Genomic DNA, 17,544 nt, shown 5'->3' on the forward strand with positions numbered 1-17,544 from the left:
TTAATGAGTTTGACCTTGAATCATCTCACTGAAAAATTCCAGATGTTCCCACGTCTACTGTATTTTGACACCAACCCCCACCCCACGCCATTGCAAGAACAGGGGATCATTAAACAGCCAAAGATGATTAAGAGGTTGTCTGTTGTCTGCTGAAGAGCTTATGAAGCTGCTGCATTTGATGAAGAGATTTCTCTGACCCTGGAAAGCTGATGCTACAGAAAAACCATTAACCTTCAAGGTGACCCAAACCTTTGGCTACAAAACCAGCCAACAGCCCTGTCATACTTTCTGATGTACGATCTGCCCAACATTTCAATAGAGAACTACTACTTAGAGGGGTGGATAATAAACTGCTATCTTTGATGCACCCACATTTTCTAATACCACAACTTCTGACTCTCAGACAACCTGTCCTCCCTTGATATTGTATATATATATATAAACCGTCATAGTAGCAACCCATATTGATCCTCAGGTTACACGCATCCCCTTTTTTCATATTTCCTTCATGTCTTCCAGGCTGTTCATTTTAAAAAAACTAAACTTTTGACCAATGACTTGACTTGATTTTGTGGAAGCAATCACAATCAGCATTCTTTCACATTCACAGATTTTTAAAGAAGTTTATTATAAGGCCAAGGAAGCACAAATATTCTTAACCTAGTTTGGAACCGTATTTCTGAAGGATAGGACTGAGCCAGCCCATTGCAGAGTTCCTAAGCATAAATGTAATGCCATTAAGAACGTCCCACTGCAAATAGAAGCTTGATTCAAATAGCCAATGGCATCTGAATTGATCTGATGTAGACAGCACCAGCTCTGAAATCACCCAATCTTTATGCAAATGTTTCTATTCCTCTGATATCTTGAGATATTGGGGTGGGGCAGGGGGTAGGGAGAGAGATCTGTGCTTCCTCCCTGATTGAACGAAATAAAAGAATTGAAAGCTTGAAAGCATTCAGGTGATGCCCACACCAAGACTTCCAGAATGCTGCAGTGAGGACAGAGAAGATGCTGATCATCTGAAAGCTTGAAAAACAGTCCCTATTTCTTATAAACAGAAGTGCATTGTGACAACTGATGTCCGCAACCCAGAAGTATCTTATCCAAAGCATTTCTGGACTAATTTCTGAATAAGCCATTTTAGGATTGAGTCATGGTTTTATGTGCCCGTGGCATAATGCAATAACAGTACTTTATTACTGCATCATTGCAATAATTGTTACACCATGATTGCAGCTCTTCAGAAGATCTGAAAATGCAGTGGGGGGGGGGGGCACTGAAAGAGGCCTTTTTTAATCTGCCCAAAATTTGGAGCAAGGCATTAATAAGATAGTTATGCAGCTTCTTATCTAAATAAAAGCATGCAGTAACTGTGTTCCCTCTTGCAGATGTAAAAAGTCATGCACTAATTTTCTCTCAGTCCCTGAAAACAACAACAGCAGCAACAACCAAAGCTACCCCTTTGTTATTAATAAAAATAAATCCCCCCATAGTAACTTTGAGGCTCTGATTATCTTTTTGCTGAGAGATGAATTGAAGCTTTAATGTAAGCAAGTTTTCCTAAAAAAAAAAAAAATCCGCATTAGGCCACAGAGCACTAAAAGACAGTTGAAAGATCAAAGGTTTCCTTTGATGGTTGATATCAAGGATCCCTGCTGAATCAAAAAGAATCTCAGGTCAAGATTTTCTTGTTCTCATACAGATCTGAACAAGGGCTAAACAACAACATCCATCAAAAGAACAACCACCGTTAAAATGAAGAGGAGGCTCGACATCTATAATACTCATAATATCGAGCAGTGATGGATGTTTCCCAGACATATTTCCTTTGATGCTTCAGCCCTAAGGAGGAAGAAGGAACTTAGGAGAAAAAAGTCGCTATGCCGAACAGATTAGCCTAGCATTTTATTAATAAACCAAAGCCTTATTTTTCTCATTCTTTATCATCCTGAGAACTTTATTAAGTGAAGAAAGTTATTATCCCCTGCCATAGAAGCTATGCAGCACAACAAAACCTCACACAGACTAAGACGATGGCTTCAGTGGTAGAAGATAAAAATCCCACACTGACCAAGTGAATGTAATTCCTAGAGCAAGCAGAGACTTAACTACAACACCTCCCCGTTGAACGAGTTCCAAGCAGGTGGGCCTGCCAAGCCATCTCACCACGAAGCTAACCCCTGGAGGAGCGAGAAGGAGAAACTCATATGTACGATCTTGCAAACTGTAGATGAAGGAGAAGGCCCAGGAGCATGAGGCAAAGCAGTGAAATCGAATGCTGAATCACTGTGAGCCATACTGGTACTCCAGCAAAGAGGCTATGTCCCTGTCAAGATCTGTCCACCTGCAGGCACGGAGTCTGAAGAGGAGGGTGGGTTGGCTCTCTTCTCACGGTGGGAAGAATCTGTATTATGGTTCTTACTATTAATTAATTACAATCATTAATTTATAAGGTTTATTTTGTTAATATATGTGATTTCTTTTGCATAATAACCTCCATTTGATTGGTACACTGCCTAAGAACTTTGTAAACAAAGGGAGAGCAGTTTTCTTTGCTATGGAGTAGAAGTGGTTTGACAGTGCCTTCTCATTTTGGGAATCCCCAGGGGATCCCCAACCCAAGTATTAATTAGCCTGACCTGGCTGAACTTCTGAGACCAGACAAGTGGGATGAGACCTAGAGAATGAACGGTCTGCCATTTTGAAACAGATCCACTCTGCATCCTGCTTCATGGCTTATCAGCTCCAGCTGAAGTTAGGACAATGGACACTGAGCAAAGGATTCAACCAGATTCGGCTAGCAAAATCAGTTTCGTCAGTGGATTGGGAGCATTTCACCAAGTGTTAGATGCAGATGAATGCAAACAGATATTTGAACCCAGGAATTTGACAGGATGAGCAAGTTTGCTTATAAGGAGAGCCAGTCTGGTGTCGTGGTGAAGGTCCCAGGCTAGAAACCGGGAGACCGTGAGTTCTAGTCCCACCTTAGGTACAAATCCAGCTGGGTGACCTTGGGTGGTTACTTTCTCTCAGCCCTATGAAGAAGCAGCAAGGGCAAACCACTTCTGAAATCTTGCCAGGAAAACTTTGGGGACTATTCCAGGTAGTCACCAGGAATCAACACTGACTCACAGAGAAGGAGACGGAGGATGTTCATGCCCATTAATTACATTGGTTCCTATTTTTCTGTCCACATGGAATAAACAACACACTTACTGTCTTTCTTTGGCCTCAAGCAAAATCTCACCAATCCTCACATCATGGGCAGGTGTGTGTGTAAAAAGGGGTGGGGCTTTGATCACATCTTGACTTTTTTGACACCCCTCCCCACTCTACAGATGCCCCTGTCTTGCATCCTTCTGCTTCTTCTTCTGCTTCCCAATGTTTTCTTGGAAAACTTTAATTCTCTCCCAGACTGAGAACAAGGCTTTGCCAAGTACTTTCATTGTGGAATGCTGCACATTTAACGTACAGCAAGTGATGGTAATAAAGAGGGCCTTACCTAATACAGCGATTAAGGTCTTGCAAATCCCAGCTACAGTAACAAAACGCACCCCCAACAATGATGGCATTTGGACCAGGAATCTTAAATCAGGGTATTTGCAAAAGAGCTCCTTTCCTCTCCTCTCCTCTTTGCCATTCTTCCATTTCTAATCAGGTTAACAAGGCAGAACTTCAGAAGAGAATGAATGAATGATGAACAGGCCACGTGTTTCTCCTGGGGGAGCACAGGGCCCTCAATTAAGCTGCTTATCTTTTTATTGTGGGAGAACAGAAGAAACATTCCGCAATTCATGCTTAAAATGCTTCTACTTCCTCTTTAAAAATCTGATCTGATAATCTTATTAGGGCTTTTGCTGTTTTGGTCCCTTGGTAACCACCAGAGATAAATTTATTCTTTTTTGACTACGTAAATGTGCTCAGCAGGCTCTCAATAGTAAGTGACCTGTTATTTTAGTTTGTTTTAGGAGCATACTAACAACAATTTTATTTAATTTTAGGCCACAGACAAGTAATATTTTTTAGAAAGCTTATTTAGTCCTCACATTCTCTAGTTTGATAATGAATTGTATGTTTTATTTGTTGTTGTCGAGCATTTTTGTCAGGGGTGTCTGCAGGGTATGATCAAGAAATTCAAGATGACAACTGCAAGGATGCAATTGAAGCTCCGCCAGTTTTTCATGGACATCACACTGTTGCAGTCGCCATCTTGACTGTTTTGCCCATACCCTGTGGCTACGCCTAGTCGTTGTACTTCTGCTTGTTGCACTGACTGGTCCCTGATTGTGATGTACAGTAAACAAGCACATTAAGTTTTCAGGACACTGCCTGGCTCTGAAATTTGCTCTAAGAATGCAACTGTTTTTGGTTCAGGGGAAAAGTTTCTCTCAGTTCATCAAAAAAACATCAGCATAAAAATGATGAAGTCTTAGCTACCTCCACCCATTCCATTCTCTTTGTTGCTCTGAAATTCTTGCAAGGGTTCCTAAAGTCTGCTGAGGGATATCTGGTTTCTTGAACATTGTCCCTAGAGCAGTGTTTCTCCACCTGGGCAGCTTAAAGATGTGTGGACTTCAACTCCCAGAATTCCCCATGCTGGCTGGGGAATTCTGGGAGTTGAAGTCCACACATCTTTAAGCTGCCCAGGTGGAGAAACACTGCCATAGAGGATACCCTTGGCTCAATCAGGTGCTGACAATTTCGCTGAAGGGTTGTTTGTGTATGGGAGGGCTGCAAGTGGCAACCGTTTCAACTGGGAATGACAGTTTGCCTAATTTTGATGGGGAGAGACTTTTATCTACTCATGGCCAAGGAATGTAAGCCTCCACTGAAGAACATGTTGACTTCTCATGGCAAGAAGGCTTGTGATCTTTCTAACAGTTCCACTTATTGGCCCAGAACATGTTTAAAATGTCATCGAGTGACATTTTAGTGACACTGCATTTTTGGTTAGACAAGGCATTTGACATTTGAGTTGAGATTTTATGATCAATGCATGGAAAAAGGAGGTGGGTCTTTAACTGTGTGGTTGCAGCCACCATGGCCTCCGGTGTTGAGGAGCATTTTAACGTATATCATCTTGAACATTAAAGAATGGCTGATCGTTTTCAGAAAAAGTAATTTCCAGGTTAACCTGTGCTGCCATAAATGAGAGTTTTGCTACTGAATTTTGATTGCTCGCTTTAGAAGATGAGTCTGTAGCATCCAAAGCTTTAGCCTGACTTTTCCACTAACCATTATCAAGCCTTGAAAATGTAAGGCTGAAAACCTGAATGGTGGCTTGAAAGCATGGAACAATTGTGAATGCTAGACCTTCGGCAGTTGCTGTGGCAGTCAAAATACCCTCTATTCATGAAATTGGATAATGATTTAAAACAAAACAAAACAAGGTTTTACCTAGATATGAATTCTCATGTTGGGAAATGTTGAAGTGTTTTCAAAACCGAACTTCTGTGCCTGGATATCCTGGCAGAACTGCATGGTTATCCTTCCCAGTGGTTTTGCTATCCCTTTCTCCCAGACACCTTCTTCAAATGAGCTTTGACTGCTCACAAAATGTTTTGGGGGGGAATTTTAATTGCAATAAATTTTTGCTAAACTCACTGTAATACTGGCACAAGTGATGGGTCTGACCCAGCTTTATACATCAGATCTGATATCACCCATCTTCACCACACTACCAAGTTCACCAGATTCTGGATAGTTGCCAAGTGCAAACACAGAGGAGGAAAGAAGGTGGGTTCCTGCTAAGTTGGAGGTGCACTGTTGTACTAAATGCAAGGTTAGGGTTTTGGCCCTCTGAGGCAACTTCCAAAGCTGAAACCTGATGTTCCTACAGACCTTCAATTTTATTTTCCAGCCAGGCCAACAGCTATATAATTTTCCACCCTGCCTCTGATCTGGTGTAATTCTGAGGCATGTGGGGAAATTTGCAAGGCCCCAGGTGTGCATTCCTGCTCAAAGCACATTCACTGCCAGGTCAGCCAAGACCATTCCCAACTGAAAGCCAACCCTGGTAGGGGTTAGAGGGATCTTTTGCCTCACCCAGGAAGATGGCTCCTATTTCAACACCAATACTCCCCTATTTTTGTCACTCAATATAATATTCAGGAATGGAATCTGCATGTTCACAAGCTGTGCATTAATCTCTGGACTTCACTTGCAGATTGGCTCCTGCAATATTATACATTCATCATTTCCTTTTTTCACAAACCATGATATTATCTATGAGAACTGAAGCATACAATTTTCTTGGGAGGTTCATTATCTCAAATCAGTCTATGTATGAAGCACCTAATCAAACTTCAGCAGGTTTTTTTTTTTAAATTAAAATCAGAGCTACAATCAAGTTGCCCTTTTCAAAAGTGGGCAGCTGTACTGCTTCCCTCTAGATACATATCTCACACACGACACGCGTTCGTTTAGTTACGGTTTTGGAATATAGCCCTTTAAAAAGGCGAGCGCTCTACTGTATCCCTAGCTGTGATTTATAGCTATATTTTTCACAGCACGACCCACATTGTTGGTGAACTGCAAGCTGCAATAAAACCTCAGGCGGTGTTAAGTTTCACCAGCTGAACGGCAAAGAGCGGGAGGAAGCGTAAAGCAAGTCAGAGTATTTTACTTCAAATGGATGAACGCACACTATGGATCGGGTTACGGCCGGCACACTGCCCTAATCCATCAACAGCAAGTTTCTTTACAAACCAGCCCTTGCTTTTAATCCACAAGCCTCTTGGGATTCACCATAACCAAATGGGCAAGAAGAAAGAAGGAGAAGAGAAAACCGTATCATAATTAAGAAGTTTATTCTTTGCTAAGGTTTTGCTTCAAAAAGAGCCTTCTCCTTCTCCTTCTCTTCCTCCTTCTTACAAAAAGGGTAATGCAGATAACACTTCTGTGGGCAGCGAGAGTTCTGTGGCCTGACATTCTGCATCTCCCTGGTGTTTTCCTCTTGCAGCTTTCAGCAGTGTCGGGAGCTTTAACTGTATGCCAGGTGCACACCCAAGTGAATTTGGATTAGTAATGGAAGCCAGCCCCAGAAGATTGGATTGCAACTGCTCACTCAAAAGCGGAGCTGCTTTTTCCATTCCCTGAAATAAACAGAGCCACCTGGATCTTGCTGTCAAAATATGAGAAGCTAAGACTGTGTCAAGTGCTTAGCCAAGAATGAAAGAGTGAGGCCATCCACGTGCTCCATAATGTATGTCTGATATACACTATCAAATGGCTTTTACTCTGGGCTGAAATCAGTCAGCATGGAGACATAATGGAAAATTTCCCAGCATGGTGCTGCCAAGAAGGTGACATATGGTGTCCAAAATGCCATTAAATCAAAAGCACTGACGGCTTGAGGCTGCCACTGAACAGCTGCCAGCATGTACCCCATGTGGAACCAGCTGGTGTTAGCTCAGCCTAGAGTCATGGGATGGGCTTCCTCAGATTAGAATCTCCATTCTTCAAACCTTACTCGTTCCCGGTTCTTGGTCAACCAGAGCTGAGCTGGTTATGTTGGGCTTGATAGTCTTCATGGTCTTCGTTGAGAAAGCCTGGCAGGTGGGGTGGGGGTATAGACAGAGGTTTATCACATCTGAGCCTCCAAATAAAATTGTGAGGCAGATGATATTGAGATACTCCCAGAAACATGGGTGACTGTACCGACGGGCAGCGCTGGAAGAGAAGTCCTTTTTGCTGAGTTTCTCTTAGAAGATGCCATGGCTCCCATGGACAGGAATCTCCCTCCAGTAGTGTGGGGACCCTGTTGACTTTCAGTCCCTCCCACCTTCTTTCTTCTTTACTGTCTTTCGTGAGCCCTGTCTCATGTACAGACTCAACAGGAGAGGCGGCGGTGTTCACAGGGTGGTGTCAAAAAAGTCAAGATGGTGGTTACAACTATGCAATCAAAGACCCACCCATTTACCTACACAGCACATGTAAAGAGGGTATGGAGCATTGATCACATGGTCACGGCCACCATCTTAACTTCCTTGACACCCCCTGTGGATGTCCCTGCTCACAAGCTGAAACAACAGTCTCCTAGCCCCCTTTCTACTTGATCATGTCTCACTCCATGGTCAGTGGATCAATCTTTGCTATGCAAAAGGAAATAACAGGATAGATTTTGCACCCTTATTTGCAAGCATGAGAAGAAAAGGGGCAGTAAAGACAGATATAAAGTGATCTCTCCCTTCTCTGATTGGGCTGGAGGGGGATCTACATCCTTCTGCCCTTTTCTTCTTCAATAAGAGTCTGAACACAGCGTTGCCCTAAAAGTTGGATTCTGCTGTTCCTTCTTTCGTGGTGATCTTCTCAGTCATTATTACCTAAACTTACAATGCATACATACAACATGGCCAAGTCATCATTAATTACTAGAAATGAAAGATGAGGAGAGTTCTTCTGACATTTGCAAGTGGAAACTTAAAAATATAAGATAAGATACTAATCAAGGTAAGTTGACTTTTCCATCTTCAAACCTAGGGTTCACTTACTCCCTCCAAAAGAGAGGGGAAGCAACTGACTCCTTCATGGGGAGGAATGACTTCTGCAGATGCCAGGAGTCCATCTCCTGCATCTGAAAACGTTATTTTTCAATAACAGCCTAGCTAATTACATGAAGAAAAGAGTCCCCCTCTCGGCTGCAATGCACTTCATAAGTGAACGGACATTTTCTGACTTGATTTGAAAGAGATTTTGCTTGAAAATAAACCTCATGGATATTATAAAGGCCTCCAAATGGAAGTGTTTCAGATGACAGTTTTTAATGCAGCAGGAAAGGGTGGAAAAATCTTCCCAAGGAATGGTAACCATTCAAGGATACGGAGGAAAAAAAGGGAATGCTCCTGGGATCAGAAGTGAAACTGACAGGGTTGTCCCAAAGTCAAGATGGCAGTGGGATAGGGCTTCAATCATGCGGTCATCTCCACCATTTTGACTTTTTTTTGATCCACCTGTGGATATTTCTGGAAACTATCCCTTCATGAACTCAATACAGTACACTGAGTTCATTTCAGCTCTTTTTCATTTAGAATGCTTAAATAGCATTGCTGCATTTCTAAATTATTCACTTAACTGATTTGATTTACTAGAGCCCTTTTGCTACATGACCATATTGTCCTTTTTCCTCCTCCTCCTCCTCCTCCTTCCTGTTTAATAATTGTGCCATTTTGGAACAACTTCGCCTTTCTATTAAAACATTCCCTAATCGAAAAACCAAATAGCCAAAAATTTTACACGAAACTAAAACTTGACTAAATACAAAGATCTAGGTAGGGATAAAACAATTAACATTAATGGTTTCTGCTAAGACAGCAGGAATTAATTGGCTTGGTAGAAAATGGGTGTTCTCTGGTCCTTCCTTATAAGTAACACCCCCTCCCCCCCTGCATTATATGAATCAATTATTGACAAAGAGCGAACAGCACCATCTGCTGAAGCGTGAGCACTTAAGCACCCTCTGTGTTGCCACTTTACTCCATGCGCCTAAACTGCTAACCTTAGAATAAATCCTACCAAAACACATGTCTTCCAGGCAAAGCTAAATCTACTGATTTTTCTATGAGCCTTTAAGAAGAACATGGCAGACTTTGGGTTCTTCCAAACCAGACTTGTTTGGAGCCACAAAACTGTAGAGGACTCATCAGAAAAGGAGGCAATCCTACAGGATCCTATGACAGCACTTAGTCCTAGGAGCAGAGTTCTCATCTGTACGAGAACTAGCTGGAAGGCACAACTCATGCCTGGTGGTTGCAAGTTGTGGAATTCCCCATCCAAACCAGAATAAAGGGTCTAGCTCAGGGTTCCTCAACCAGTGTCCCACGGCATCCTAGGGTTCCGTGAGAGGTCCCTAGGGGTCCCCTGGGAGATCACAATTTATTTAAAAAATTATTTTAAATTCAGGAACTTCACATTCAAGAGGAAAGTTTCATTCTTTATTTTTAGTTTAAGAACACTGTTCATGCATATAGACAGGCCCACCCAGGAAATGAATAGAATAATTTTGTAACTTCTGGCATATCTTTGAGCCTGAATGTGCAGGGGTTCCCCCAGGCCTGAAAAACATTTCAAGGGTTCCTCCAGGGTCAGAAGGCTGAGAAAGGCTGGTCTAGTTGGTTCAAGGTGATGGGGAATTTGGAAGCGAACCACAGTTCAAGGATCTGCAACAAGTATGGACCCTGAAATTTTCAGCTGAAAGGTGCTCTCCTGTATTATTTTATTTATTTGCTTGTTTGTTTGTTTGTTTGTTATTCAAATTTTATTACCGCCCATCTCCCCCAAAAGAGGGACTCTGGGTGGCTAATTCCTCAAAAAATTAGTACAAAACTCATGAATGTTCCTCTCCACAGAAATCTTGAGTAAAAGGCGAAAGGTTTACACGATCTGAAGAGAAACCAGAGTATATTAAGGCTGGGAATGACTCCTCTCATGCCCAGGGGTGAACTGTTGTCGGTGGAGCAGGGAAGATGGTCTGTCACTCTGGTCTATGCATCTGGTGGTCTCCTTTGTTTAGACTGCTATTGCAATGTGATTCCATAAAATACCTTTTCCTGTAGGACTCATATCAATTCATATTAAAATCAACCCCCATCCTCAAAATATGTATATTCTGGGCAATAAATGTAGCAGTGGAAGGTCCTACTTCCTCACCTGTCTCATTTTTAGTGCTTGGCCTACTTTCCTTTGACTATCATAACTAGGCTGACCATATTTCCTTGAGACAAAAACGGGACACTGGGATGGCAAAACAGGGCAGGGCTGGGCGACGGGCTGGATCGGCAGGCAGGAACTTCTCTGGTTTTCTTGGGCTGGGAATCTTCGGATTCCTCCATTTGCAAGAGGCAAGGCTGGGCTGGAGGGTCTAGTGAAAGGTTGTCCCTGACCAGCCGTTCCTCCTCTGGCCATGCTTTTACGTTCTTTTCTTCCCATCCTTTCAAGGCGGGAGCTGATCGGCTGCCCTTTGATCACTGCCTATCAGCCAATCCTGTTTTTTCCTTTTTAGGTTTCCTGCCGGGTTGAGCTCTGCGGCTTTTTTCCTGCCATTTCGGCTGAGCTCCCCCTTGTTCTACCCAAAGTCAGACCGCATTCTGACAGGTTCGCAGGAACTTTCACATTTTTAAGTAAGTTTTTTTAGAAAACAGGACAATATGGACATTTATATTAAAACGATGGGATGGTCTGGACATGTTAAAAAAATGGGACTGTCCCGTTCAAAATGGGACGTATGGTTGGCCTAATCATAACAATTTATGGCTGTTATGGGAGTTAGGTGATCCCTAACTTACATACCTCTTTCCAGTGTCCCCTTCTATTCCTGGGGCTGTCCCTGACAAACCAACAGGGAGGCACTGCAGCTGAGTGTCTGTTTCCTCACAACCTCACCAACCTGATTTCTTAAGGTCACTGAAAAGGCACCGGTGTTGCATTAGTGAAAAGCAGAGTATCAATATATGTAAGCAGAGTTTACCAGCAGGACCACTAAGAGCAGTTGAAACCGTAATAAATAAAAATGAGAAATAACGACAAATCACAGCTTCTCACATTTCTTCAGAGCCTTGACTTTCCCAATAGCACATCTGCCTGAATGTCAGGAATTTCAACACTGAAACAGCAGGGCAGGGAGTCACCTCTCATTATATACCTCAGTCTTCCTGAAATCGAGCTCTTACACTACTGTTGTTATTGCCTGTTGCCCTATCACTAGAGATTGTGTAAATGTGTAAAGTTTGGTGAGAGTGACAAATTTTAACCCAAGTGGTCAGACATACCAGTGACAAGGGACTTCCTTTTGTTAAAATATAGCAATATTAATGTCCATGAAATGAAAATTTCCCTTTTCAAAATAGTTCAGCTGCTGTCAGATCAACTAGGTAGATCAGGGCAGGAAATCAACTCCAAGAAAGGCTAAAACTACCTTTATTGAGATTGACTCTAATAATAGAATCTTGCAAGTCTAATTATGCTGGACCTCCTTCTCCTTCTTATACTCCGGTGAATCAGGGAGGCGTCTGCATGAGCTGCTTCTGAATGTTCTATCACAATTCTAGACCTGAAATAAGTTTCTGCCCCTTTTGCCTAGGGAACAGTTCCTGCATATTTCTGTCAAAGTCATCTTCTTGGCTCTCTCCAACAGCTACCCCTTTGAGCTCCATGCGTGTTTCCTGGTTGGACTTCCCCTTTTAGGAGGAGGCTGAGTCTTACATCTGCCTGGAGGAGACCACTGATGACTAACAAAAGTGTTCTGAGATACTTGTCTCCAACAAGTTCAATTACTTAGCCAGAGAAGGGCACTCACTTGCTAGGAAGAAGGTTAGTTAGTTAGTTAGTTTTTAACAATGGACTGAAGGAGAAACCAACTGGGCTTGCAGACTAATGAAGAAGTTAATAGGGAAAGTTGTCCTGAAGTGAGATTAAGCCTCTTCCTTCCTTTCTGTGAATTGCTATCTGCATAGCTTGTTAAGGACTTAGCGTTGAGGCAGTTTCACCTGAGCGTTTGCCCATTGGCATGCAGAGTTTTTAAACTGAGCTATTGAATTCACTTCCTTTCTGTGTTCTGGGTGCCCATTCACCTATAGAAAAGTGCAGACAAACAAGGCCCCAGGTGCAGAAAATTGGGCCCTTCCTGCTGTTTATTACAAAATCGACCCAGGAATTTCTCAAGGGAAGGACAAAAGTGAAAGAGGTCGTCCAACGGGATTCCCCTGAACACTGTCGTCTTTCTTTTGCTGCTTGTTTACCCACAACAGCTGAAAGTAACTCAACCCATTCCTTTTTATATTGCACAAGAGTTTGCAAACTAAATTCTACTATTTGGCAGACTCTACCTTTGCTTTTGGAAAGCCGATCAATAACTACAGTGCTATTAATGTGTGTATGTGTGTGTGCGCACACATGTCTATGTATGTGAATTCAGAGCTGACCTCAGCAAAAGATTGGTCTCCTGGATTCACTTTAAAATTCAATGTAAACATAAAAGGGGTGGGGCAACAGAGGTCCTTTGTCTCCCTTTGCTCCTTAAAATAAGCCCTTCAAGAAAATAAAGGCTGACTGATGACATTAATCAGCATTTGTACTCACTTATTCATATAACAACTCTGTTTAGCTGTTTATTTATTTCAAACCCAACAGAATCTGGACAAGAAGGTATCTTCTGTCCTGTGATGAAAAAGAAGGGGGACTTCAACCACACAGTTGCACCCACCATCTCGGCTTTTTTGATCCCCTCCCCAATGGACACCCCTGAACCTAAAAAAATATCAAAGAGCAACGGAATCCAACCATCACTGCTGGATGTTGTTGACCAATTTGTGACTCAGGAGTTTTCTGTCCAAACTGTTATTTAACTCCACAAATATACGACTGTAAGTTGAACATATATTTCATTTCCTATTATTATAACTCTCATTTTTCTTTTAAAATCTCCTTCTCTCTATGGAACTATTTTATTTCCCAAAAAGTAATTACAAAGTACTAACTGAAGATGCTTCAGTTAGTGACAGCTGGAAAAGAGGGAAATGGTTCGTAAACCCATTCTCCTGAAAAAGAATAGAAGCCAAACCTTTAGATTTCACTTAACCAAGACATTGTGTCTGAGATGGTTATATTCATGCTTTATTATTAAGTTTCATATGTTAAGTGAAATGTTAATGCTAGCAGAACTATTCTGCAAAAACAACTGTCAAACATTGCATTAAGATATTTGGTACACTGCCTATCCAATATAAATGGACTTTTACCCTTCCTTCCATCTCAAACATTAAGACAGCACAACTGGAAGTTTTGATTTTCATCATAATCATTTGGTAAAACCTATGTTGATGTCAGGTGAGATGCAAAAATTACCTCTGTTCATATCCTTGGATTAAAGATAGGAAGGCAATGTTCTTCCACAATAGTTCAGAGACAAAAATCTCATTTCAAAAAAGATCACTTCACACAAAATATTGTGGAAGATTGGGTCACAGATTCCAGCTTGTTTTCAAATGAAATAAATGTAATAATATTCCCATCATTGAAAACTGAAGGAACCACTTCAGAAACTTGTATGTTAAATGCAAGAGCTTCTCTTGAATGTCTTTAAAGGCAATAGGAGGAAGACTTGGGATCTGAACTTCATTTCATTGAAACCCCATATAAAATAGTCAGAAACTGACCATAAAAATAATAATTGTTACCACATCACCTCACCAGTGCATCATTTAATCAGTTTTTATGGTTGTGCTCAAACAGGTACTGATAACCATTTGGTACATGTCCCCATTTCAGCACCCATTTAATTATATGTTTTGATTGAGTGTTTTTGAGGAAATTTGGAGAAACACTTCATCATCAACACTTGGTTAAGTAATTCTATTGTCGTTTCATTATTATTCTCTCCCCCACCCCCCAGATTAATAAAATATTGAAATGTAAGAAAATAATTTATTTTTTTTCTTAGTTTCCAGATCTACTACAGGAAAACTAAAATACATTTTTTCAGGGGTATGGACCCTGCACATGCGGGAAAAACACTAGGAATAAAAAAATATTTAAAAGAGTGAGAAATAGCAGTGGTTGAAAAATTGATATAAACAGAAAGTTTGAAGAATCCTCTTGTTTTATTCAAATTTTGTATCCATTTTTAGGTGTACTAAATTGGTAATTCCTAATAGATTAACAGAACGCCTCTGTCTATGCAATTGTCATTTTAGGCAGAAATATAAACCTTGTCTGCTTAAATAAAGAAGCAAAAACTCAACAACTGTTTACACCAGAATTTTGCAGCTGGAAATAAAAATCTTTCTTCCCTCTCACTTCTCCTAAGTGGTTCATAGCAGCAGAATCCCTTCTCCTTACAGAAATGCTTGAGAATTAAATTTGTATAAATTTGGAAAGGAACTGAGCAGACTCACTTCCAGCAGTTGAATCAATACTTAGCAATCCACTGGCCTTCAGACTCGTTACAAAAATGGTGTAAAATATGCTTAGAATGTCATGCTAGGAAAGAAAATTGTGTATTTTAAGATACGAGGTTTGGAAATCTAATCAGTTTTAGATCAATGTGCCAAAAGGATGGAATGAGTGTTGGGCTTGGAATGGGGGAGAAGTTTCAAGGCCACCCTCAGACATGGAGGTTCTCAGGGTGGCTTCGAGTTGGCCACTCTTTTGTAGGCCCATCTATCTTACAGGGTTGTTGGGGGTAAGAATGGAGTGTGCCCTGTATGCTGTTTTGAACTTCTGGATGAAAGGTGGGGTGGAAGTTTAACCAACAGATGCCTGGGCATCCGTCGGGTGTGGTAAAATAAATCAAGATGGCAGATGCAACAGTGCAATGAAAGCTCTGCTGGCTTTTTATGTGTAACACACATGAAAAATGGGTGAAGCTTTGATCGCACCATCGCGCACACCATCTTGACTTTTTTGACCTCACCCTGTGGCTATCTCTGAACAGACATGAGTAACATGGAATGGAAATCGATTGACTTGCCCATTCAAAGGTAGCATTTTCTATTTGAAATTACTCCCGAGCCTTTGAATAGGTAGACCACTCACTGAGTAATTATAACCAGCCCTCAAACCTGTCTAAGAACAGTAGATCTTTGCAAAGACTGGAAACACTGCGTGTCTGCAAAAAACAGCCTTTTCTTTTCTTTGTTAGTTAACCAACAACAAATGACTAACATTTGACATTTCTTTTCATGCAAATGTCCCAGTGATTCAGCTTTAAAGCATGAAGCAAAAAGTAAACAGGAGGAGGAATTCCTCTCGTTCAGTGGCAATTATGAAAGAGCCAAGATTCGAGAAAACAAGGAGGAAGGGTTTGATATGGGCCAAACACCGCCATTGTTCGATCCAACTTGTGTGGTGACTCTTTAAAAATTGTGCGCCAGGCTCCTACTGAAGACCTAATGCTAAACAAGATGCCTTAGCATCTGAAGGACTGTCTCAACCTCACGTATAGTTGTGATCATTTCATTATAATTTATTTAAAATACTTTTACGTTTCCTTTTAGGGTGAACACTCTCCCCCACAGACTGCCAGAAATGAAATCCCACGATTGAAAAAGACTAGACGACATGATGATGCTCTTCTAGATGCATCTCCAAAGATATTTGAGACATAATTCTAGCTTTGATTTTTCCCAATTCATGGAGGGCAAGTCTGTCAAGGACTGCTGGTCTTGACACGGTGTTACTTCTAACGCCAGTTGCAGGAAAGCAATGGTTTGAGAAGGACATGTCTCCATTTCCTGCTTGTGAGCTCCTCAAAGGCATCTGGTTGGCTTCCATAAGCAGCAGAATAAGATGGGCCTTGACCTGATCCAACAGGGCAGTTCTTATGTTCTAATGTCTTAGCGAGAGCATTGCTAACTCCTCCTCCTTTCCTTATATCTAGCACAGGGAAACCTAAAAAGGACAGGCTAGGACAGCTCTCCTCTCTTGACCTAAAATCAGAAGAAATCTGGTAGCCCCTCTTCAGAAAGGCTCTTGAGCCTTCACTTTTCATAAAATTTCTTAGCCAGGAAAGGCCCTATCAGACTTCTCCTGATTTTTGGCTACCACAGACTGACACATCCTACAATGTCCACAGTGAGAAGCTCCTCTTGACCTAGTATCACAAAAGAATGAGAGACCTTCTGTTCGGGAAAGATCCGGCTAAATCATCCATGTCTTCTTTAGACCACTGAGACTGAAAATATTACTCTCTTTTTACTACTCCAGAAAATTTAGTTCTCAAGACTGACAGAGTAAGAGGGAAGCCCTAGGAAATCATTTGGATTGATCTGAAACCCATAATTATTTCTGGAAGGGGTATTCAGCTTAATCCCCAGTTTCTTGATTATCATGAAGCAACAACAACAACGGCTGCTACTGCAGCTATTACTTCGTTCAGGTTCAGGTTCATGTTCAGGAGGAGGCAATATTTTTGCAGCTGGGGACCTCCTTTTTAAAAACTGACCTAAATTCAGCCACCACAAGCTGTTATGAAGTTCTTCATCATAATGATGCTTGGGAGGCATAGCATTCCCCCACCTCCTTTTGCAGAGAGGGTCTGTGAAAGTTAGGTAGCCCAATATTTCAGCACCATGATCTTGGAAGGCCCCAGGTGGCAGAAAAAAGGGGCCTGAATGGGTGCACCTGGACTGCAGATTACCACTCCATTCTGCGCTAAGAATGTTTACTCTGCAAAATCTGAGCACATGAAGATACTTATTCGGTTGAGCACTAATGGTTTGTGAATGGCTACTAGTCATCAGATTTAACCATCTGCTTGGGTAGGGATCAGAGGAGAAGGCTTTGCACAGAAGCCAGTCAAGAATTTTGATTGGCCAGAACCCCTCTCCAAAATAGAACTGGGCTCACCAGATTTACTGGAGGAAAAGAAAATGGGGGGTCCTGCTTCTCTTCTCATGCCAATGCTTTCTAATCACTACCCTGAACAGAAAGGCAGGAATATGTTTACTTTTGCTCACCAGTTTGGTAAAGTACCATCATCTTATACTTAGCTAATTTTAGTTGCACTAATATTTGATGAGTTTCTGCAAAATATGGTCTGGTTTCAGC

General features: G+C 41.6%; 2 protein-coding genes and 1 non-coding gene across 3 annotated transcripts in view; all 3 read right to left on the minus strand.

Moving 5' to 3' along the window:
• The window catches only part of DUSP16 (dual specificity phosphatase 16), a 618,435-nt gene that overhangs the window by 272,493 nt on the left and 328,398 nt on the right, over nucleotides 1–17,544 (minus strand). The gene's annotated exons all lie outside the window — the stretch shown is intronic.
• LOC134501531 (potassium voltage-gated channel subfamily KQT member 1-like) overlaps nucleotides 1–17,544 on the minus strand; it is a 212,319-nt gene that overhangs the window by 65,135 nt on the left and 129,640 nt on the right. The gene's annotated exons all lie outside the window — the stretch shown is intronic.
• Nucleotides 10,287–10,403, minus strand: LOC134501689 (U5 spliceosomal RNA). Its single transcript, XR_010068375.1, has one exon. It is a non-coding gene; the product is annotated as a U5 spliceosomal RNA (small nuclear RNA).

Source organism: Candoia aspera, chromosome 7 (genome assembly GCF_035149785.1).
Source record: "Candoia aspera isolate rCanAsp1 chromosome 7, rCanAsp1.hap2, whole genome shotgun sequence".
Lineage (NCBI taxonomy): Eukaryota > Metazoa > Chordata > Lepidosauria > Squamata > Boidae > Candoia > Candoia aspera.